The sequence below is a fragment of the Lissotriton helveticus genome, chromosome 12 (genome assembly GCF_964261635.1).
Source record: "Lissotriton helveticus chromosome 12, aLisHel1.1, whole genome shotgun sequence".
NCBI lineage: Eukaryota > Metazoa > Chordata > Amphibia > Caudata > Salamandridae > Lissotriton > Lissotriton helveticus.
In genome coordinates, this window is record NC_136073.1 from 738,961,744 (window position 1) to 738,985,766 (window position 24,023).

Here is a 24,023-nt window from a genome sequence, read left to right on the forward strand (position 1 = left end):
CCTGGTGGCTTTCAGGTTTCCCGTGGGCAAGTGAAGGTACTCCTGCAAGAACAAGCACAAAGGGTGCTGCTTCTGGGGGCAAATTTATGCAAGCTGCTCTCTTAGGTTCTGCTCTAATAGTAGAGGAGTTAGATAACCCACGTTTACAAGGAATAGTTGAAGGTATTCTCTTAGGAGGTCGCACTGATGTATGAGCGATTTTAGTACTTACAGTTGGGACGGTTTTTGAGATGAAAGGCATTTTGGGGACAGTAGGAGGAGTGGGATAAATAGATATAGCAGATGAAGAAGAATTGGTTTTAATAATAGCCTCTAGGCTTGTCAGCCTATCCCCTAAGATGTTAATTTGGTCAAGCAGGGGTGATAGCACAGATCTTAACATCGATTCAAAGTGGGGCAATAGTGGTAGGTAGGAGGATGCTACTTCACTCTCCAACGTTCCAGTGTGCTCCTTGGATGGAGTTGAGATAATAACGGGCGATGGGGAATCAGTACAATTTGTTTCGTTGTGCTTCCTTTTTGCACAGTGGCCCTGTGTAAGTCCAATAATTTGGCTGCTATCCTCCTTCGGTGATCGGGATGTCTCACAATGTTTAACCGCACAGGGGTCGATAATAGAGTCTTTTACCGGGGAAGGGGCTATAACTGGGAGAAAATTTGTCCCGCATAAGGCATTTAATTCCTCCCAATAAGATACTTTTTCTGTCCTGGCAGAGGGTTGTGGAAGGTTTTGAATTGGGTCTAAGTGTTGATGGCAGTCATCGGAATCTGTGTCTCTAATGGTGAGGAGAGTCAGATGGCTCTGAGTGAACATGTCCAATTTCTGGTCCTGGCGACATTTTTGGGAGAAGATGGGATAGGCCCCCTTGGAAGGCATACTGTAAGTGGATAAAACAGGATGGCCTTAATTCTTCAACAAACGAGAATGGACACTGTACCTTCTTTGGTTGAAATCCCAAGGGGACTGGCCCGTCCCCGTCCTTCTCGTGCCGCTGAGGGCCGTAGAGGGCCCGCCCTTGTCCCGGGCTTCTCCCGCGCGCGACTCGCGTGGCGAGAGGGGTGTCAGCCCTTTTCAAGCGCCTCCTTGCGCGTCACGGGCACCCTTGCCCCAGGGGCTGCTGGGCAATGTAGTCTGGTTCGCGGGTCCGCCTCCCGCTTCTCCCGCTGCAGAGCCGTTCACTTCATCTTTATAGTCACATGTATTTAGTACAACTATGTTGCCACCCTTGTCTGCACTGCGTATGGTAATCATTTCATTATCTCTGAGTTCTTTAAGGGCTTTTCTTTCTCCAATAGTAAAGTTGTCATTTCTCAAGTTAAGTTTCTTTTTGTGATAGACGTCTATTTATTTATCAATATCTAAATTGACAGCTTTAGAAAACACATCTATGGTATCACCAGCAATCAACTGTGGAGTCCATTTGGACTTGACCTTAAACCCACTTCCTTCACTTTGGAATCTATCAACCTCCAATTCTTCTAGTAATCTCGAAATCGTAACAGGGTCATCCTCTTTCTCAGTTAGTGACATGAGTAACTGTGTATCTTTCAATTCTTGTATGGTGAGATTACTCAATACTTTATTTGAAGATTGTTTCACCTTTTCTGTTACATTTGCAAAAAACTTTTTTAACTTAAGCTTTCTAACAAACTTAAACAGGTCTATTTTAGTCATACACCATTTATGTCGCGTCATTGGACAAAATCCCAGACCTTTCTTTAATACACTTTCCATATCATCAGATAATTCACACGTAGACAGGTTGATCACTTCAATATTGTGTATACCCGAATCTTTTATCATTGTTGTTGTTTCCATGACCTGAGGCTCCTTATTCTTGCACCTGGATCTCCTACCCCCTCTGCTCCCTCTCCTAGTCTTTTTGTATTCAAATCTCGGTTCCTCAATTCCGTGTCCCGATTCCCCCTCCTCAATCTCTGAACCTCCTCTAAAAAATTGTTCTCAGTATTCGGGACCACTGTAAGATCTGGGTATCCTCATTCTCACTACTCGAGATATTCGTGGATGCTTCAGTATCACTCATTAGGGGGGTGCTGCCTCTCAGTTTAGTTACAGGACCTTTCTTCACTAGATAGTCAAATCTCTTAGCAAAAGTGTAAACACGACCAGCACGGTAATCATTCTCATCGCGTTTAAGTTTACGCGCTTTTCTTCTCTTAATTTCCATTTGCAAGTCATTTAATTTTTCATCAAGTGTAGTGTAATTCTTGATTGTTGCTTCCGGTAAATTGAGCTCCTTAATTTCTTCCTCAATCTTATCTATTTCAACTAGCAATTTAGCTATTAAGATTTGTATAAGATTGCGTGAACTTGTATTTAGTTCTTTTTCCCAAGTATTATAGAGGTCTGGTTCAAGATCTTCATACGTTGGTATGATTTGTGACCTTAGACCACGGGGTATTCTATTCAAATGTAAATATTGCTTTAGAGTGGCAGCATCCCACCATTTGTTTAATTCTTGTCTTTTAAGTGACTTGAGTTTAATGAATTTAGCTCTGAGCCCTTCTTTTTTGTTAATACTGGGAGGACCAACAGCTGTTCCTATAGTACCTCCAGGTACCAAATTACTAAATAATAATTCTGCTTCTTTGTCCCTATTCATATTCAGACCATGCTGCTGCTCAGTTAACTCAATTAATACTTAACAACAATTGGCAACAGATAAACGAGCGCACAGCAAATCCAGGTCAATTTAACTTCAAAGTCAGTACGGTGGTGCTCAGGAGGAAACAGAGGCGGTTACCACACCCCCAACATTAAGCCAACAAGTGGCTTGATAGGCAGAAACTTGTCTTCCGAGCACTCAATTCATAACATTCAGTCTTTGGAATGTAATTTTCCAAATATAGTCTTTTATTGTCCAACTCAAATGTACTCCAATTCCAATTCGATCACAGTTCGATATAGCCAATTAGATGTACTTCAATCCAAGTTCCAAAATATACTTTAATACAGCCTTAGGTACAGCCAACACGTGTTTCGTCAAGTCAAATAAGACACATGACTTCTTCAGGGCTGTAATCCAAATAACAAAAGTAAATAAGTACATCTAATTGGCTATATCGAACTGTCATCAAATTGGAATTGGAGTACATTTGAGTTGGACAATAAAAGACTATATTTGGAAGATTACATTCCCAAGACTGAATGTTATGAATTGAGTGCTCGGAAGACAAGTTTCTGTTCTAGCGTGTAGCCTGGCTGTTTTACTATGTTAGTAAAACTTTAATGTGACCAGGCCTTTTTTCCTTCAGTGCAAAAGAGAATGTAGTCCGACTATTCTTGTGCAAAGGTCTGTTTGATTCCCCCCCAAATCTTGCGTGACATTCTGGGTGCATATTGTGTGGCGTTTTCATGGTGCCAGTGGTCCATTATGCATGCTCCTGGCACAAAATGTAGGGTGTGGACAGGTCCGTCTCATTCTATGACTGGAGCGAGAGATGGTGAGGCTAAGTTGAACCAAGTTTGGACTTTGCTTTAATTTCATATATATTCCGATGTGTCCACTCGTCCTGCTTGTTCTTTGGCCGACATCTAGCTTTCCTTGTCGTTGCTTTTTTTTCTTTTTCGGATTAGGTGTGTGTGAGCCATTCTGAATGTCACATGCTTTCAATTTTTTACCGAATTTCAGGCCGAGCGAATGTTCAAAACTTACGTTTTTTGCTATTTATTTACTTTTATTGGTTTGAGCCGCTACGCATATTGCTGGGGGGAGTTTCCAGTCTGCACAGTTTCCATTACTTCCGTGTCCCCCGGTGTTCATACTTCACGCCGCTGAACTGAACAGAAGGAAAATGCACCGCCGCCCAAATTTGGCAGTTCTGGGGGCAATCACCACAGCTGGACCTCTACAATCCGATGGGCCCCTTCATCTTGCAACGCGGTCGCCTCTTTGGTCTTTAAATACGGGCTCCCACTACTCCACAGGGCCTACAGTCGCTGGCAGCTTTCAGCGATGATGACCTGTCATCAATAGCCGCCCCGGAGCAGGGAAAATACGGCCCAGCGCCGGAGCAATGGACCCACATTTCCAACTCCATGCGCTGCTTGTCTCGTCCGATACCCTCTATTTTGGCAATAATGTGATCTCCTGTATTTCTTGACTCCCCTCTATCCATTCCCGGCAGTCCCAATATTGTGCCTCCTCCAGTTTATCCTATGGTGTTTGTTTGCCACCATGAAAGGCTCACCGAGCACAGAAGGATGAAAGTCTGACTCAACCCAGTCGGGATTAAAACTCGTGGCGTGCAGTTGTGATATTTAGATGTTGAAAACGTGATGGTATTGACACCTTATGATTTCCCCCATTTTTTAAATTCATTTCGTGTAAATACTTACAAAAAAGTCAGTTTATACTTACTTTTTTTTTTGATGCACATAAGTACACGAAAATGCCTGCGCACTCTCGCAGAAGATCTGAACAGCGTCTTTCAGCACACGAGTGACATTTTTGCCGAATGGACAGATGTCAAGGAGGCAGGCCGTAGCCACAAAAGTGGTTCCCATTGTCCAATGTCGGAAATATGTTAAAGAAGCAGAACGGGTCATTGTTTTTTAATTTTTTTATTTACATGCTTAATAATGGCTGACCCGCTTAATGAGACACGCAGCTCACCCAACTCGAAATAAGCATTTCCAATGCAATAGATCTCGCATTTATGCAAGTTTGAGCTGTTGCCATTGTAAATGACAATGCCTTTTATTTATGTATTGGTTTTTAAATTTTAAATAAAAAGCATGGACAATTACAATGCCAATAGCTAAAACTTGTCATTCCTTTCCTCCACATATTATTGTCACTTAGCGCCCCAAGGCGGATTTAGGACTTATGCACGCTATATTAGGACACCACGTAACATCATATTGTCCCTTCTCGCCATGCTATGCACCACCAAGCCCAGGTGTTCATTTATACACCAATTCAAAGTTTGAAAAAAAATTGATGCAACACATTGTCATACACAATGCCAATAACTCAAACTTTAATGCTGCGAGACCTATTGCATTGTAAATGCTTGTTCTTTTATGCTTTAAGACAACTTGATTTGTAAATCATTGTCAGTCTGTCACTTTCTTCTTAAACCAAAATTGGGCACACCTTGTACCACCTATGGCTGCTGAGAAAATAGAGCAAAGTACAGATGTACTCTGACTCTTTCTCGCCTTCTGAACAACCTCACCTTCCGCGCCAGGATACTTTCTTAGTAATAGAGCGCGTTATAAAAGCCTTTATATCATATATCATATATGTATCATAGACAACATGCTACATTTTAACACAATGTCTGACAGCTTTGCACTAATGACTGGGCTTAGAAACAAAGGGCTATATTATAAATGTAAGGCTCTCGCGGTTCAACCATAATTCTGTTGTAAAATAATAATTGGAAAGTTATGTAACCCAGGCCTAACACTGTAATGTATTTATCGCTACATCATTTCCTCAAGAGGTGGGCCTTTTGGTTTTAGATGCCTTATTTTAGTTGACCTACTATCCAAATCAAATTGAACAGCTCGTTATTTAAATATTTATCATTGCTCTGATTATATATTGAATCATTTTTTTAGCACTATTAATATGCATTTTCTGAGTTGCAAAACCTTTATCAGGTCATGAGGTGGGTACAAATATCTTGTCCTTGTTACCCATGGAGAGTTAAGTGTGGAGGTAGAATAATTTAGTTATCCATTTAGTGTACAATAGTCCTTGCTGTTGCTAATGTCACCAACACAGATGCTGGCAATACTCTGTGACTGTGTAATTGCTGAGTGTAAGACTTTCAGCTTTGCAATTGAGGGCCCTGGCCCCATTGAAGAGTAGCAGAGGACAGCCCTAGACAGTACTTTAAATAAGACCTATCCTGGAGTCGCAGATAGCCTTTACAGGTAACCTGACAGGGCTGTCATCTGTACCAAACCTGCTCCCTTTTTCATCAAGCTGCCACCACCCCTCTCTCATGGTCTGCCTGCTCTTAGCATTCTAAACCTCACTTCAGAGACTATAGCCTGTCATCTGTTGTCCTGTGTACTGTGTGCACATATTTCATGGTTTGTGGAAGTGGTTTTTGCCCTTATCCCGAGCTGCTCCGAGTCATGGGCCAAAGGTACAGAGAAAAGACACATGGTAACAGGATCTTACTGTTTATACCTATTTACACACATGCACAGTACATACACGACATGCATAGATTGGATCGGCTACTGTGGGATGAAGCAGGATCCATGCTTATATACATTTCTTATTTCTGAGGCTAACATTGGAAATCTAACACACCACATCTCCAATCAGGGCGGCTAAAATTTCAGTTTGGCAGTAAAGTACAGATTTCAGTAAGCATAAACACACCTAGGGAATTTCTTCATATACACTTTCTTAGGTGAATGGTTCTTAAAAGAAGCATCAATTTAAATAATGTTCATCAGCAACCAATAATCCAATATATTTAAATAAACCGATATAAAACTGGTGAACAATTTTATTTCAAATTGTTGACGAAGTCAGTCAAGTAATACCATTTTATAAAAAAAACAACCTCAAAAATACATTCCAAACAATAGAATAACCCAAAGAACCAATTTATTGATAACATTTGTTAAATTGTGACAAAATGTATTGATTCATGAAACTAGTCATAGAATATGGCGATGGTTAAAAAGCGACCATTTATGTTGCATATGATTGGGAATGACAACATTTGAAGATATGTAAAGGCCACTCCACATTTGGGGGCTTAAGGTACTTGATATGAGCCAGTCTATAAAACTCCCCAAAAAGTGCATCTTAGTTTGTGCATAGATTTTACTCCAAGGGCACTGATTACCAATTTAAATAACAACAAGTGATGGGTAATACCTCCTCTGACGCTAGTAAGTATAATGCTCATAAACCCTTGATTCCAAGTCTAAATATGTTTTGAAACCCGGAACAGTTTTGATGAAGCAAAGCTTCGCATTTGCGACTTGCCGTATTCATGAACCTCGCTCATGTGTAACAAAGTAATAATTTGTACGTCTTACTAACGTTTATTTTATGTTTAAACAAGGTCCACGAAGCTTGCTTATGTGTCTTCCTAATACGATTAACTTGAGTCCTAAAAATGGCCGCTGCTTTGAAATAAGTGTCTGCGCATGCGTCAGTCACACTCACGTGTCCTGATGTGTTTGCAGGTTTGGAGGGAAATAGTTGCGCATGCGTAATGCATAGCTTTGCCAGTAACGTGGTACTGCTCATGCCACTGCTCTTGTGTTCGTATATATGTAGCTAAACATTTAGACTGCATAAGTATATTTTTCTGTGATAAATTGAAAGTACAAACCCAATGCTGTGTTTTCATATCGTTATTTCTATGTATTAATTTGTTCTCGCTTACTTTTCATGTACCGCGGGAAATGGGGGTCTGACTGAGCCGAATGCCATCTTGGAAGTCCTTATTGCGCATGACCGTCCGCCTGGGGAGAAATCAACCTTGGCTGGTGGAACTTAGCCAGCTGGCAGGGATGGGCAAGATGCTCCTGAGAAACTGACCTGCGAACTCAGCAGGACAGAGTCATGTGTCCCCATTTTGAAACAATGTACACTTGTCACTGTATTTCCCTGGACTTTTCTCGTGAGAACCCCAATCTCGCTAGGCGGTACCCAGAGATGTAAAGTAGGCATCCTAATAGTGTGTTCTGATTGGTGTGTTACCCAAATCCTACCTTAGGACCAATCCAAATTGAGGGATTCTGACACTTTGCAACATTGGGGGGTGGTACACCGTCCCCAAACTGTATAACTACCCTGGGTTCACCTAGGGAAATTGTCCGACTTGTCTGGTTTAGCTGACCTGTCACTGACCCATCGCACTCAATAGGTGACTGAAGATACAGAGAGCTGCGGAGCACTCTGTCCGAAATTGACCATAGACTAAGGTTCTACTGAACCTTAAAGTGCTGGCGAAGCACTTTGCTGGGAGTTCGCTGACCCAATCGGGGTCTTGATCGATAGCTGCAGAGAGGGTGGAGCGCAGGCGTTGCTTCCGAACTGCGGGTGCTGGTCCTGTCCTGAGGGTTTCCTGTCCTGTCCTGAGGTCCTGTCCTGATTCCTAATCTGAGGGTTTCCTGTCCTTTCCTGGGTGTCCATTCTGCATCTGCTGTCCATTGAGGGGTATCCTTCCTTGAGGGTTTCCTGTCCTTAACTGACCCGTGGCCAGGGTTTGGTTTCCACACCAGTCTAGGTAAATATTGCTCTAAAATCTTTAAACTTGCACCTTTCTATTTTTCTGTCTTTTGCTTCAATAAAGACACACCTTTGCATATGTTGATTTTTTCCATGCTTTTGCCGCAACTATTGAAACGTAAAGTAAATTGCATATATTTCATAACGTGTTCCCATGTTCTCATACCTGTTAGAAATTATATTTTGCATTGCAGTTTGTCATTTCCTGATATGGTCTAGAACGGCCTTACTTAAACTGTCCAAAGAACTTTTACCCTGAATGCATAGCGTTTTCTGTTGCATCTCATATTAGCATTTCCATGATTACCCTGACTTTATTTCTCTATAGTTATGTACTTTTCGTTATCTTGATTATTGATTGCCTTATCCTTGTAAATCTCATGATATCTGAAAACAAACTTTAGATAAACATTTTAAAACTTCCAGTTGTCCGTGGTCATTTTACAACAGTATTGAATGTTATTTTAAGTTTGTATTTTGCTGTCTTTCCTTTTACAGCTAGCTCCCTGATCCATTGTGGTCATAGGTACCCGTGTCGGTGGATGGTAAGTCGGGTACACTGAGTAATAACAGTAGGGAATTCACACAAATTGGTAGCAGCCCGTGAAGTCACCCGGTCAATGTATATTGTGAATTGAAATATATGGGCCCGAAGCCGGAAACGGCGAAATTATTGGTTGGGTGACCTCGCGCGCTCTATCAGTTTTTCTGGCTAGCAGAGGATGGTTAGGGACTAGCTAAAGGTTAGGCAGGATTAGTCAGACTAGTTAAGTCGGTAGCTGCTAGTATATTAATGCTGCTATAAAAGCGGCCGTTCCAAGGGACCTGATCATTCTCTTGTGAATACGCTGCTTTGAAATTCATGAATTGTTTTTTCATTGTTATTCTTGTTCTTATATTGTTATATGTATTAATCCATGCATTTGTAAACCGTCTCGTTCATTGTTGTCCGAACTCCCCGGGGAATTGAATGGCAAAGTGGTGAATAGAATCCATTTGCCCTGAGGTCGCAGGCTCGAGGAAAGTTAGGTGCAGGTTAGGATAACCGGGAAGCACTAACTAGGGTTTTTCTGAATACGTGTGTGAATAAATGTTAGTAACGAGGTTCATTGGCAAAATTCCCATACTGGCGTAACCTAGTAAGGGTCACATCGGAAGAGTAGCAGGTTCATCGGAGCTTGGGTGAAAGCAGAGGGGTCCGCTGGGAAACCTTAGACTCAGATATATCCCGGAGAAGTGGATGAGTTTAGGGGAATAACAGGTTCACTGATGCTAGGGTGAAGGGTAGGCGGAAGAGATCTACCCGCAGCGCGTGAAAAGTAAATGGAAGTAGTTTACTTGCAGTAAAACAAAGCTATCCTGTCTAGACACTTGAGCACTGTGGCAAATGTATATTCGTTGTTAAATAACCAAGCACTGAGCACTTTAGAAAGAAAGAAAGTTTCCGTTACCTTGTGAAGGGAGGGAGTCAGCCGCGAAGCATCTCTGACGTCACTCCGTGCCGCGCTGGGATTGGTAGACGCAGCGGGCGGGGAGCGGGGCTGGAATTGTAAAGGAGGGGTGAAGCGCCGAGGAGTGAGAACTGTCTCACGAAGGGGCCGCGCACCCATTGGTCGAAACTATTTGAACGCGCGCACCCCATTGGTCGCATGGAATTGCAAAACGCATTTTGATTGGAGGTAACTTTGTAAACAAAGTTAAGCGTAGAAATCGTATGTGGCACTCGTATTGTCCAGAGACTAGACCCGATCCAAGAAACCAAGGGTTTGAAAGGGATCAGTGGAAAGCCAATAGATACGATATTATGTACGGAGCTAAGAGAAAAATGTCCCTTGTAAATAGGGTAAAGAATTATTTAAAAACGGACAAACCGATTAAGTCCAGAGAGGGCGTTATTGTTCCACCACCGAATACTCCCGCCTCGTTCATGATGTTTGACCGAGGGTATAATACCTGTGTGTGGTTGGAGAATTGGGTGAAGTACACAAAAGATGACGGAATATTGGCTTTTCCGTTAGACGGTACTTTCAATGGTAGGATTTTATTTAATTTGAGGACCCGAATGAATGAATTGCATCCCAGACCGAGACTAACGCAGTATGAGGCATTAGAGGAATGGGAGATTGAGGCTTTTGAAAGAGAGAAACCTCGGATGGACAAAGGTCTGACCAAGTGGTACCCAAGGCTGAAACAAGAGACCAGGGACAAGAGGATGAAACCGTGGAGACAGAGTATGATTGTGGAAGGTCTGTTTCCCATGATGCCAGCATGTACCCCTTCTGGGGGAGAGAAAAAGACAGAAAAGAGTAAGCATTGGGGAGCTCTTGGGGAGTCAGACGATGAGTTGTTAGATGACATCTTTACGAGAAGTCCGCCGCCTTATAATGAGGGAGCCCGACCTTCCAGTGCAGGAGAGAATCCCCAGCGTCCATCTATTAAGGAAGAGGACAGATCCCTAAGTAGACGGGGAGGGGGTCAGGTACTGCCCTATTTTGAGAATCCCGGACCCGCGGAGGTAAGAGAGATATATCCTAGAGTGCCCGTGAGCCCGGAGGAAAAATATTCCCGTGAGAGAGCCTTTTTCCCCAGACCTCTTTATGAAAACGAAGAAAAACCATTAAGTTCAGGAATGCCCTTTTTACAGCCTCCGTATGGGGAAGAGCGTAGGTCATTTGGCACAGGAACTTTGTTCCCTAAACCAAATTATGGTGGAGGACCAAGTGAAACGCATCCGACTGCCCCGAGTTTTACCCCTCACCTGACCCCACAGATAATACCTGACCGGACATTAGGAAGAGTACTAGATGAAAGGGAGAAAGAGGCCCTAGCTAGACAGAGGACAGAAATAATTCAGAAAATCTCCCAGTTAAATAACAGTCCTGAGGCTTTGACTATTCCGGTAACAATCGGACCAGTGGTTCCGTTGTATGGGAATAATCAGGGAAGCCCAAACCCTCCAGGTATGAACCCAATCATGGCCCCACCAAGGCAGGAGCCCCTACTGATAGACGATCAGTCCAGTGAGTGCGAGTCTGAAGTTGTGTTGTTGGACCTGCCAAACAAACAGAACGGAAAGGGAGTGCAGAAGAGGCAAAATCCTTTTAATGCGAAAGAAATTAAATTAGAATCAACGTCAGGTACTAGGAGTGTCTCTCTGGTAACTCCGGAAGAAATTGAAAACTGGAGTCGTGAATTAGAAAAGCAGACTCCGCAAACGAAACCTTTGGACCTCTACAAACTGAGAGTAGAAATAGAGGAATTAATGGCAGGAAATGTGGGATTAGACAGATTGAATACATACTCTGAAGAAGAGTTGCTGTTTATGTGTAAAAGCCTTACTAGAAGTACAAGAGTGCTCCATGAAAAGCTGACAGACACTGCAGCTAGCATGGGGATAGATATTTCCAGATCGAAGCCCTTGCAGAAACCATACCGAGCTGAATTCTCAGACAAGGATATAGAGAACTTGAATGTGTCAGGGAAAAAGTTGCAGATTAAAGAGTTGCTAGCAATTCTACAAAAATGGGGAGACGTGGAAAAATGGAAAAGCAGGTGGGTTCGAAAGAAAGATGAGGCTCGATCCAGACAAGCGACCCCTGAGTTCCCTTTGAGAGAAGTAGACAAGCCCGAAACGTTATGCCCCATGCGTGAAGTACCAGGTGGGAGGTATGTGCACGTTCCATGGTCCAGACAGGATATTGTGTCCTTTACTAACGATTTCCCGAAATTGCGCGAAAAGCCAGTTGACTGGTACCGGCAAGTGGAAAGGTTCGTAAAGGTGCAAAAATGCCTGTGGAAAGACCTGGATGGATTTTTCGATATTGTGGTCCCGGTAGATCTATGGACCGAGTGTAAAATAGCCATAGGCTGGCCTAGTGAGGAGTACCCAAGGGACTCTAACACAGGGGAGCCGTCGATTGAAGTGATGAAAAAATACGAACAAGTAATTCTGCATTTGAAAAATAAGGTGCCCGCAAAGGAAACTGATTGGACCAAGATAGATAGAACCACGCAGGAGAGAGACGAGACAGTGCACTCCTATTATGAAAGGCTGTTGCAGGTGTTTAAAACATACAGTGGTATAGATAACATCGAGATGAAGGATATGACGCATTTCATTTACAGGTTTGTAAACGGTTTAAGGCCTGAAATTTGTCAGTGGATAAAAGATAACAAAATCTGTTGGCACTCCAAAAAGATAGACGAGGTCCTGCGGTACGCAAAGTACTGCGAGGACGAGATGGCAGAAAAGAAAAAGGCTCTCAAGGAGAAGGTCATGTGGGCTCAAGTGAAGCTCGCAGAACAGCAGGAAAAACAGTTGAGTAATATGGTCAAAAACACTCAGAACCAAGGTCCTGGGGGTGGGGGAGGAGGTAAGCCCCGGCCCAAAATGAGCAGGGAAGAGGCTATGAAGAAATTTCCCTGTCACCAGTGCGGAGAAATTGGACACTGGCGTAACGAGTGTCCTTATTTGCCTGACGATAACCCCAAAACACCTGATTTAACTCCACAGACGCAGAAAGAAAGACCAAGAAAGACTCAACCACAGGTAAAAACGGTTCAGGTGCCCCGAGCTCCAAAGCAAGTACATAGGGGAAAAGCGACAGAGGGTGACGAAATAGAAGTCTGGGAAAGCAATGAGAACAGAAATGCAGCAACTTCGCAGTATTTGTTAAACGATACCTTCCTTTGTGATGACCAGTACTGACGGGGCCTGAGAGGGGAGGACGAGGAGTGCGTACTTGGCGCCTCCTTGCCGGTAGACCAGTCCGGACCATACATTGAAGGAAAGGTTGACGGAAATGATGTCACTTTTCTGTTGGACACTGGTGCTATCCGTTCTACTGTGAGAACAGTGGACGTTCCAAACCTACCCCTCTCGGGAGAAGCCATCCAAGTAGTGGGTGTATCTAATCAATTGATTAGTACTCCTGTTACCAAGCCCATGGAGATCTCAATTGGAAACTTTAAGGAAATGCATAGATTTGTCGTTTGTGACACCAGTGCAGTAAACTTACTGGGACGTGATTTGCTGTGCAAAATGAACTGTACCATCTTTTGCACACCAAAGGGTGTTGAAATTCAGACCCCAGATGAAGATGGCATTTATAAATTGATGCTAATCAGACCCGACTCAGAGATTAAACGAATGACTATGCAGGATTTGCCCAAAGAACTTCAAGAAGCAGTGAAGCCAGAGATATGGGACTTTACTGGGAAAGATGTAGGGTTAATGAAAAATGTGGACCCCATACAGATAGCAATAAAGGACAATGCGGTATACCCCAATACTAAACCCTACAGAATGAATGCAGAAGTGAGAGCTGGTGTTACCCTGGAAATACAGAAATTGCTAGAAGGAAACATCATACAGGAAGTAATGAGTAGCCCATGTAACTCACAGATTATGGGCATCAAGAAGCCTAGTGGCAAGTACAGAGTAGTGCAGGACCTACGAAAAGTCAACAAAATAGTGGTCCCTTGCTGCCCTATTGTCCCGAACCCAGCAGTGATTCTGTATCAGATTCCCTGGGATGCTGAGTGGTTCACGGTGATAGACCTATGTCATGCATTCTTTTCCATTCCCTTGCATCCAGATAGCAAATTTATTTTCTCATTTGCCTTCAATGGTCACGTGTATGTCTGGAATCGGGTCCCTCAAGGGTACACAGAGAGCCCCTCTATCTTTAATCAGATCTTGAAAAAATGTTTGGAAACTTTGGTCTTACCTGGAAACTCTGTCCTCTGTCCTAGTGCAATACATCGACGACCTTTTAGTGGCGTCCAAAAGTCATAGGGATTGTGTGATTGACACCATTGCCCTACTGAATCACCTGAGTGAGAAGGGACATAAAGTGGCCCCTGACAGAATGGGATGATGAAAGCTTAACAGCCTTCACAAAACTACGGGATTGTCTGTGTACAGCCCCTGCGTAAGGAATGCCAGACTATTCCAAGGAATTTGCCCTATTCTGTGACACTCGCGATAATTGCGCGTTGTCAGTCCTGACACAAGAACATGGCACGACCAGAAGGCCTGTGGCATATTTCTCTGCCACCCTGGATCCAGTGGCTGCTGGATTACCAGGATGTCTGAAAGCAGTAGCTGCTACCTGTGCAAGTTTAGAGCAGAGTGAGTCCATTGTCATGGGACATCCTGTAACTGTGTATGTTCCCCATGGAGTGGTAATTTTGTTGACCAGAACCAAAACTCAGTATCTCACCCCTAGTCGGCTGACTAAATACGAGAGGATTCTTGTGGGTGCTGCAAATGTAAACATTGTTAGGTGCAGTATTCTGAACCCCGCCACTTTGCTCCCCGACCCAATGGATATGGAAAGTGGGGTGGATGATGAGCATGATTGCATTGATTTAACAGAATTCAACACCAAGCCACGCCCAGACATTAAAGAAACACCATTGCCTGAGCATGACAAGGAATTATTTGTGGATGGTTCATGCCTAAGACATGAACAAGGAGGCCTGAGTGCTGCCTATGCGGTAGTCTCCTTAACCAAAATTGAAGAAGCAGGTTATCTATTTGACGTAAAGTCTGCACAAGTAGCCGAATTGATCGCTATGATAAAAGCTTGCAAAATTGGGAAAAACATACGCATAACAGTGTATACTGACAGTCAGTACTGTTATGGGGTTGTGCATGACTTTGGCCAATTATGGCTACAGAGGGAGTTCCTGACTTCATCAGGTACCCCTATTCGAAATGGAAAAGTGGTACAAGACCTTTTAGAGGTAATCCAGTTACCAAAGGAACTGGCAGTGGTAAAATGTGTTGCTCATAAGAAGGGCATTGACACTGTATCACTGGGAAATGATTTTGCTGATCGAGTGGCCCAATGGTGCGCCAGAGATCGGTATATCATAAATCCAAGACGAGGGGGGCCAGGAACCAGCTGCCAACTTCAAGTGTTTGAAGAAGTGCCTACATGGGATGAAGTGAAAGAGTGGCAGCAGGCGGCACCTTGGCAAGAGAGAGAGAAGTGGAAGGAAGATGGGTGTAGACCAAGACGTGTGGATGGTGTCATCTTGGGCCCAACTGGTATGCCTGTGTTACCTAGACACTTACTTAGCACGATGGCGAGATTGATACATGAAGGATCACACATTGGTAGGGACGCCATGATCCTAGTGTTCCAACAGACTTGGTACAGTAAAAAGTTCAGGAAAGTAGCAGAGTCCCTCTGCCAGAGGTGCCTGCCATGTCAAAGGATGAACGCAGGCAAGAAAACTGCGGTGGAACTGGGAAAAATTGGGAGGTCAGGGGGTCCCTTTGTGAGAATCCAAGTTGATTTCATCACCATGCCCCGTTGTGAAGGGAAGCGATATGTCCTTGTCATGGTCTGCCTATTCTCGAAGTGGGTGGAAGCTTTCCCTACTCCCCAAAATGACGCAATGACAGTAGCTAAGTGTTTGCTGAAAGAACTGATACCTAGGTTCGGGGTTCCAGTCACTATTGAATCAGATAGAGGCCGACATTTTCAGAATGATGTGATCGACGAACTCTGTAAGGCCTTTGGAATCTCACAAAAGCTTCACTGTGCCTACCGTCCAGAGGCTTCTGGAATAGTGGAACAAGTAAATGGAACTATCAAAAACAGACTAGTAAAACTGTGTGATGCATCTGGCATGACCTGGGTGAAGGCCCTGCCCTTGGTCCTGATGGGACTCAGAAGTGTTCCTGACCGCAAGACAGGCCTAAGTCCCCATGAAATCCTGATGGGAAGAGTGATGAGACAAGCATGGGTACCAGGAAGCAAACTGTTGAGTATTACTGATGATTTGGTGCTTGAATACTGCAAGAGATTAGGTGACCAAGTGCGTTCTATCTCTCGCCAGATCGGAGAAGACGCCATCCTCAATCCAACGACTCCTCTCCACAAGCTGGTCCCGGGGGACTGGGTAAAGATAAAGAAGCATACTCGGAAGAGCTGCCTGGAACCAAGGTGGGGAGAGAAGCGTCAGGTGATCCTGGTAACAACCACGGCAGTAAAGTGTGCAGGGGTTCCACATTGGGTACACGCCAGCCACACCCAGAAGGTATTACCAGACGAAGAGCCTGAAGAAGAAGGGCGTCCAGCAGAGGACTCTGCAGGAGCCAGACCGGAAGTAACTGACGACGTACAGCCCAGTACCAGTCGAGCTGCAGAATCAGCAGACGTTGGCCCAGGAATAGTTGATAACGAACTACCAAGAGCCCAGCCTGCTGAAGGGGTCCAAGAAGCTGAGCCAGAAGTAGCTGTAGACGAGCTACCGAGCATATGGCCAGAGGAGTGGATACCATTGATTGATCTCACCGAAGACCCGATCAGAACAAGTGAGCGACTTCGGGAAGGTAGAGAGTGGACTAGAGAGGAAAAGCAAGGCACAGGCGAAGAACCTCAGGATCTTGAGATTCACATCAAAACTGAGGAAGGAGAAGGTCAGACAGGGACAGAGCAAGTGATTGATACAGAACAAGTGAAGGATACAGAGCAAGTGATTGATACTCCTCCACTGACTCCTGATGTCGGGAAGGGACAGACTAGACATAGCGTGATAGTTCGAGCAGAAGAAAGTCCAGAGATCGAAGTGCTTGAACAGGATCAGATAGGATTAGAAGAACGTGTTCAGGAAACAGAAACAGAGACATTTGAAAAACAAACGCAAAACTGTCCTGAACAAGGCCAGATTAGTGACCAGGCAGAAGAAATAGATGCTAGCCCTGGAAATAGTCAGATAGAAGAGGGAGAAACTGAAGCAGAATTGCCACCGACTAATGAAAACAAGAGGGCAAGAGAAGAAAACGAAGTCCAAGTGCCAACTAAAAGACTTAAGAAAAGAAAGCACATTGAGCCTGGCTTTGTAAAGAAATTGATGCTAAGGATAAAAACGGTGGAAGAAAAACGTGCAGAAGAAAGGAGAAGTGCTTGCATAGCTGAGCAACAAGAAGGTACCTCCAAAAGAAGGAGTGATCGAATAAAGAGACAAAACAAAAAGTACAAGTCACCTGAATGGACACTTGTTTTGGAAGAATTTGAAGATCTTGATCTAACTGACGAAAGCGACGGAGAACCCGTCCCTGAGTACTCTGCCGAGGAAGAAGACGAGCCACCGTGAATTTGCACAAAGTAAGCTACTTGTGTAAAGACACAAAGAGGGGTCGAGAAACTTCTTCTGAGCCAAAATGTCTGATTCAAGCGTGAATGGTAGACCTAGTTGCAGTCGTTGCAAAACATGCTGCAAGGTATGTGTATGTAGTATAGTTATAGTAATATTACTCTGGATAGGACTAACAGTTTTCATTCCTTTTGCGGTGAGCAAAAATACTAATATTGACCCTACTGAGATTGTAAATACTGAGACAGAAGAACTGACAACACAAAGTGTAGCAAGACATGAGAGAGCACTCAGACAAACAAAACAAGACCTAGAAGCATCAGATGAGGGAGGACTACATTATCATGGAGTTAAGAACAGGACACATTTAAATGTTTTCGCAAACTTGTTAATACACTATGTAGAGACTATGGAAATTGAAGATTGCTATGTCTGCATGAAGCTACCTACCTCTGTGGCTGAAGGCGTGACATACCATCATCTGCCCCTGACATATGGAATCTCCTGTAGCATTTTAGCCAGTTTATTTTACAAAAGAGGACCGTTACAGTACTATTACTCTAACAATGACGTGATCTTTTCTGAACTTCCTATACGTGGGAACCTGAATCCTGTACATACCAAAAGTGACGTTACTCGCTACATGGGCGAATACTTCCTGACTATAGGTAATATAGACATAGGTGACGCACACAGAGATAACTTGACCTGTTCTTTGCGTGAGCAGGAAAAGATGTTCCTGAACATGGCAGAGAAAAGGAGAATAAAAATAAAAAGAAAGGCAGATGACGAAACACAGAAAAGGCCAAAATGGGCAGAGAACATGGAAGGCACCTCAAATGGTGGGGCGGGTCCTGCTCTGTTGCTGGATTTTGAAAAGAAGGGCAAGCTATGTCTTCACCGCGAGAAGACTAGCTACTATAATAACATTTTCATTGGTTCCAGTGAATGTGAACATAATTACAAGGTAATTGGAGGATGGGGTTTTAAAAATGGGTCAGAGCCTGTGTTTCCTGGAATTTATTATATTTGTGGGGACAAGGCTTATTTCAAATTGCCGGATCACTGGTATGGAAGCTGCTATTTTGGCATTGTCTTCCCGAAAATATACCATGTGAACAAAGTTGCTGGAAGCAGTGAAAATACTAATGGCTTAGTGCGTAGTTAAAGAGAAAGCATAGGTGAAATAATGGGTAGTATTTTCAGTGCACTGATACCTGGAGTGGGAGTGGTTCTGAACACTCACAGAATTTGCAAATTGTCTACTATAGTGGATGTGTTGTCTACTGACACAGCTCATGGATTTCTGCTGGTCCATACCGAAATGGTTGCGATCAGATCAATGGTTTTGCAGAACAGACTTGCTCTTGATACCTTATTAGCAAAAGAGGGCGGAGTCTGCCGGATGTTGAAGGCGCAACATTGTTGCACTTATATTCCGGACAAAAGTGTGCAGCTTAAAAGATATGTGAAAAACATTACTAATTTGGAAAAGGAACTCAAACCACTCGAGGTTGATAGTGCCTGGAAGAGACTGGTAGATGGTCTCTCAAATGTAGGTTATTGGTTTGCTAGCTTAGGTAAAAGCTTATTGTTCAAGGTACTGATGCCAATTGGAATTATAGGTCTTATCCTATTTTTCATATTTGTCTGTTGCAAGTGTCGTAAACACACCGGAAAGCATCAAGTGAATGCCAGAGGAGTGAAGCGAAGTGTGGATGAGCTTGAACTGGAGGAAATGAATAATCAGATATACAAAAGGGTGAAGAATTCTCACCCTACCAAAAATGAAAGAGAGATGCTGAATAGTTTGCTGGAAGAGATAGAGCTGTATAAGGTGTGAAAAGTTGGCATCTGGTTCCATTTATTTGTGATGATAGTAAATATCATCAAAGAGGGGATTGATGAAGCAAAGCTTCGCATTTGCGACTTGCCGTATTCATGAACCTCGCTCATGTGTAACAAAATAATAATTTGTACGTCTTACTAACGTTTATTTTATGTTTAAACGAGGTCCACGAAGCTTGCTTATGTGTCTTCCTAATACGATTAACTTGAGTCCTAAAAATGGCCGCTGCTTTGAAATAAGTGTCTGCGCATGCGTCAGTCACACTCACGTGTCCTGATGTGTTTGCAGGTTTGGAGGGAAATAGTTGCGCATGCGTAATGCATAGCTTTGCCAGTAACGTGGTACTGCTCATGCCACTGCTCTTGTGTTCGTATATATGTAGCTAAACATTTAGACTGCATAAGTATATTTTTCTGTGATAAATTGAAAGTACAAACCCAATGCTGTGTTTTCATATCGTTATTTCTATGTATTAATTTGTTCTCACTTACTTTTCATGTACCGCGGGAAATGGGGGTCTGACTGAGCCGAATGCCATCTTGGAAGTCCTTATTGCGCATGACCGTCCGCCTGGGGAGAAATCAACCTTGGCTGGTGGAACTTAGCCAGCTGGCAGGGATGGGCAAGATGCTCCTGAGAAACTGACCTGCGAATTCAGCAGGACAGAGTCATGTGTCCCCATTTTGAAACAATGTACACTTGTCACTGTATTTCCCTGGACTTTTCTCGTGAGAACCCCAATCTCGCTAGGCGGTACCCAGAGATGTAAAGTAGGCATCCTAATAGTGTGTTCTGATTGGTGTGTTACCCAAATCCTACCTTAGGACCAATCCAAATTGAGGGATTCTGACACTTTGCAACATTGGGGGGTGGTACACCGTCCCCAAACTGTATAACTACCCTGGGTTCACCTAGGGAAATTGTCCGACTTGTCTGGTTTAGCTGACCTGTCACTGACCCATCGCACTCAATAGGTGACTGAAGATACAGAGAGCTGCGGAGCACTCTGTCCGAAATTGACCATAGACTAAGGTTCTACTGAACCTTAAAGTGCTGGCGAAGCACTTTGCTGGGAGTTCGCTGACCCAATCGGGGTCTTGATCGATAGCTGCAGAGAGGGTGGAGCGCAGGCGTTGCTTCCGAACTGCGGGTGCTGGTCCTGTCCTGAGGGTTTCCTGTCCTGTCCTGAGGTCCTGTCCTGATTCCTAATCTGAGGGTTTCCTGTCCTTTCCTGGGTGTCCATTCTGCATCTGCTGTCCATTGAGGGGTATCCTTCCTTGAGGGTTTCCTGTCCTTAACTGACCCGTGGCCAGGGTTTGGTTTCCACACCAGTCTAGGTAAATATTGCTCTAAAATCTTTAAACTTGCACCTTTCTATTTTTCTGTCTTTTGCTTCAATAAAGACACACCTTTGCATATGTTGATTTTTTCCATGCTTTTGCCGCAACTATTGAAACGTAAAGTAAATTGCATATATTTCATAACGTGTTCCCATGTTCCCATACCTGTTAGAAATTATATTTTGCATTGCAGTTTGTCATTTCCTGATATGGTCTAGAACGGCCTTACTTAAACTGTCCAAAGAACTTTTACCCTGAATGCATAGCGTTTTCTGTTGCATCTCATATTAGCATTTCCATGATTACCCTGACTTTATTTCTCTATAGTTATGTACTTTTCGTTATCTTGATTATTGATTGCCTTATCCTTGTAAATCTCATGATATCTGAAAACGAACTTTAGATAAACATTTTAAAACTTCCAGTTGTCCGTGGTCATTTTACAACAGTATTGAATGTTATTTTAAGTTTGTATTTTGCTGTCTTTCCTTTTACAGCTAGCTCCCTGATCCATTGTGGTCATAGGTACCCGTGTCGGTGGATGGTAAGTCGGGTACACTGAGTAATAACAGTAGGGAATTCACACAAATTGGTAGCAGCCCGTGAAGTCACCCGGTCAATGTATATTGTGAATTGAAATATATGGGTCCGAAGCCGGAAACGGCGAAATTATTGGTTGGGTGACCTCGCGGGCTCTATCAGTTTTAAGAACAGTAAAAATCTATTTGGAGATTTTTCAAGCTCGGAAGACTCCCTACATGTATTTGTTCTTAGTAAAAGCATTTTCAATGCAGGCCTTATCAGAATTCAAAATATTCCAAGGGCTAGTGAACAACTCTAGGTGACATAAATCAAGACATACTTTTTAAATACAATGTAATCAGTGAAACCTACGATCAGGCTCAGAGTTAAAGAGGTCTTGATTAATCTAGATTGATGCAACCTACAGTTTTGATCTAGAAAGAACTCCATACAAGTAGTGGCGTCAATTTGATATTGTTCACCAAATAATACAGGCCATTCCCCATGTACAGAGAAAGTGAAAAGTGTTATGAGGTAAGCACAGAAAGTGCCTGCAAAATGGACTTTCCTCTACTTGCAAGCGGGAAACATCTGTGATACCTGTGCAATTGGTAACAGCAATGGCCTTACTTTTGTAATAATGTCACGTTTCAAGGGCATGCCCCCTGTATGACTGGTAAAAGTAAATGCTGCCCCAATGTTTGAATGAACTTAAGCCTTCGAGCCTGTAACAACAAACCCTTGAGCTGCTGCTATCAAAAGATAAGCCTAGGCAAGAGAAGGTGAAACTTTCTCCATCTGGGTTGAAATGGAGTTAAGAGGAGAGGTGTCATTACACCTCCCTCACAAATGCCCCTCGCCAAATCAGAGCTCTCCAAGTACTCACCAGCCCTGGATCTTGTATGACTCGAGCAGGAAGATTATAAGATCTATAATGTAATCTCCACCCCCTTAGATTTGATAATTGAGAGTTTAGACCTGTTGACACACTGAAAGCTGGTGAAGGTCAATGACTGCTAGGTGTTAGGACCACCCCCAAGAACAAACACTTATTTGATAGAGAACAGATTAAAGTTCAGGCACTGTTCCACTGCCCCTATCTGGCTAAAAAGCTGTACTGAGTTTCAGTCAAAATCCCACTGGATTGTGCCCAAATATGAATTTTTATCCTCAATATTTTTTTTGCCACCTGTACCACAGAATCTATGAAGGAGAGTGCGTAATACGCCCTATCTCCTTTTTTAGAGACTGGGATTTTTCCCCAGAAGCCAGGATGGTGACATTACAAGCAGCATTCATCACATTAGTAATGAAGTAAGCCCACGATTCAATGTGTGTTCACATAAATCCATAAACACCCCATCGGATCTAGGTCTATGACTAGCAGCTACAATCACTTTGGGGCGACTATAAAACAGCGTAGTATTTGAGAAAGATAACATATTGGGATGTCCTACTGATCTATCAATGCTAGAAACACATTTCTGTAATGCGAACCTCTAACTTGGATTGAGTGGCATCATTCTGCAATAGAGTAGGGCTAACCGCTTTCCAGACTGCATCTGAATCCATAGCAGCACAGACATTCAGTTCTCTGATAGCTTTCTTATAAGCAGCTCTAAAAGTTGCGATTTCTTCCTAATCGCAAGGTAAGTGCTCCAATGGATAATTTTGATTCTGATTGGCCTCAATACACAACCTATAAAACAGTTTGGATTGTTAGTACCAAAAGCATGCAGCGGCGCCAAAAGGATATGAAAAATGTGTCTGAAATTGAATCAAAGGGAATCAGAATCTCAATAGCCCAATCTGAACCTTGTAAATATAAATATATCCCACACTGAAACTGCTTTCACCCGATTCTGAACCAAAGCAGGATCATTCTGCTCCCAACAAAATGTAATGCCTCATCTTTAGTTAACATGTTATTTGGACCAACTACACTAACTCGCCGAAGCTCAAAAACAAATGTTATAGGATTTTGATCACAAAATGCATTTAATGCTCCCCTGCATATAGCTAACAAAAATATGGTCCAAACAAACTTGAACAACCACTTGGTGAGAAGGTAGGAAGATTAGGTACCTTATGGACAAGTTGTAAGTGTGATCAGCTCTAAAAAAAAGGTTACTTGTTGGCCAACTGAAAGTTTATTACATTTTCGTAATAATAATTTTTTTAAAATTTGGTTTAACTTAATGTAAAATGGATATGAATAATACTCTGATACCGAGCACCTGGTCTAAGAAATAATATTCAAAATCCTGGCTTGTTTAGACCTCAGCAGGTGGGCCCCTGCAGGTAGTGATGGCCTACATTTCACTAAAGGAAGACCGCCCTCCTTTAGAAACCCCCTCCTGGCTGGCCTTTTATCTGAGACGAAGGTCTATTTGTCAGCTTGGTAGATGCACTTTAGTCACTGATAATGTTGAGATGGTGCTCATGCTTTTTATGGTCAGCTCTGCGTTTGGTTTTCTTTTCCAGAAGCATACTACCAAAGTGTGAGTTTGTTTCTGGAAAAGAAAAGGTCAATGGCCCTGACATGCAGGATTTTTTTTCCTGGCATTTTTTTCATTACTTCAAGGAAAATATACCCAGGCAAGGGAGGGTAAAATTTATGCTGTATTTGCAGATCTAAGTGCAGCTTTTGACTGTGTGAATCATAGTCATCTATGGAAGATCCTGGAGGATATGCAGGTGGACGAGGTCCTAATTTCTTTTCTTAGACAGCTCTATGTAGGTGCTCGGATAAAAGTCAGATTTGGCATTAACGGCGAATGCACCAAGCCGTTTTATGTCCGGCGGGGCGTCAGGCAAGGGTGTGTTCTCGCCCCTTTTCTTTTTAATTTATACACAAATGATTTAGAGAAAGAGCTGAAGGTAAAGGTGCGTGATTCCCCCCAGGTCAAACATAATCAAATTGTTTCTCTCCAGTATGCCGATGATGCTGTGGTCATG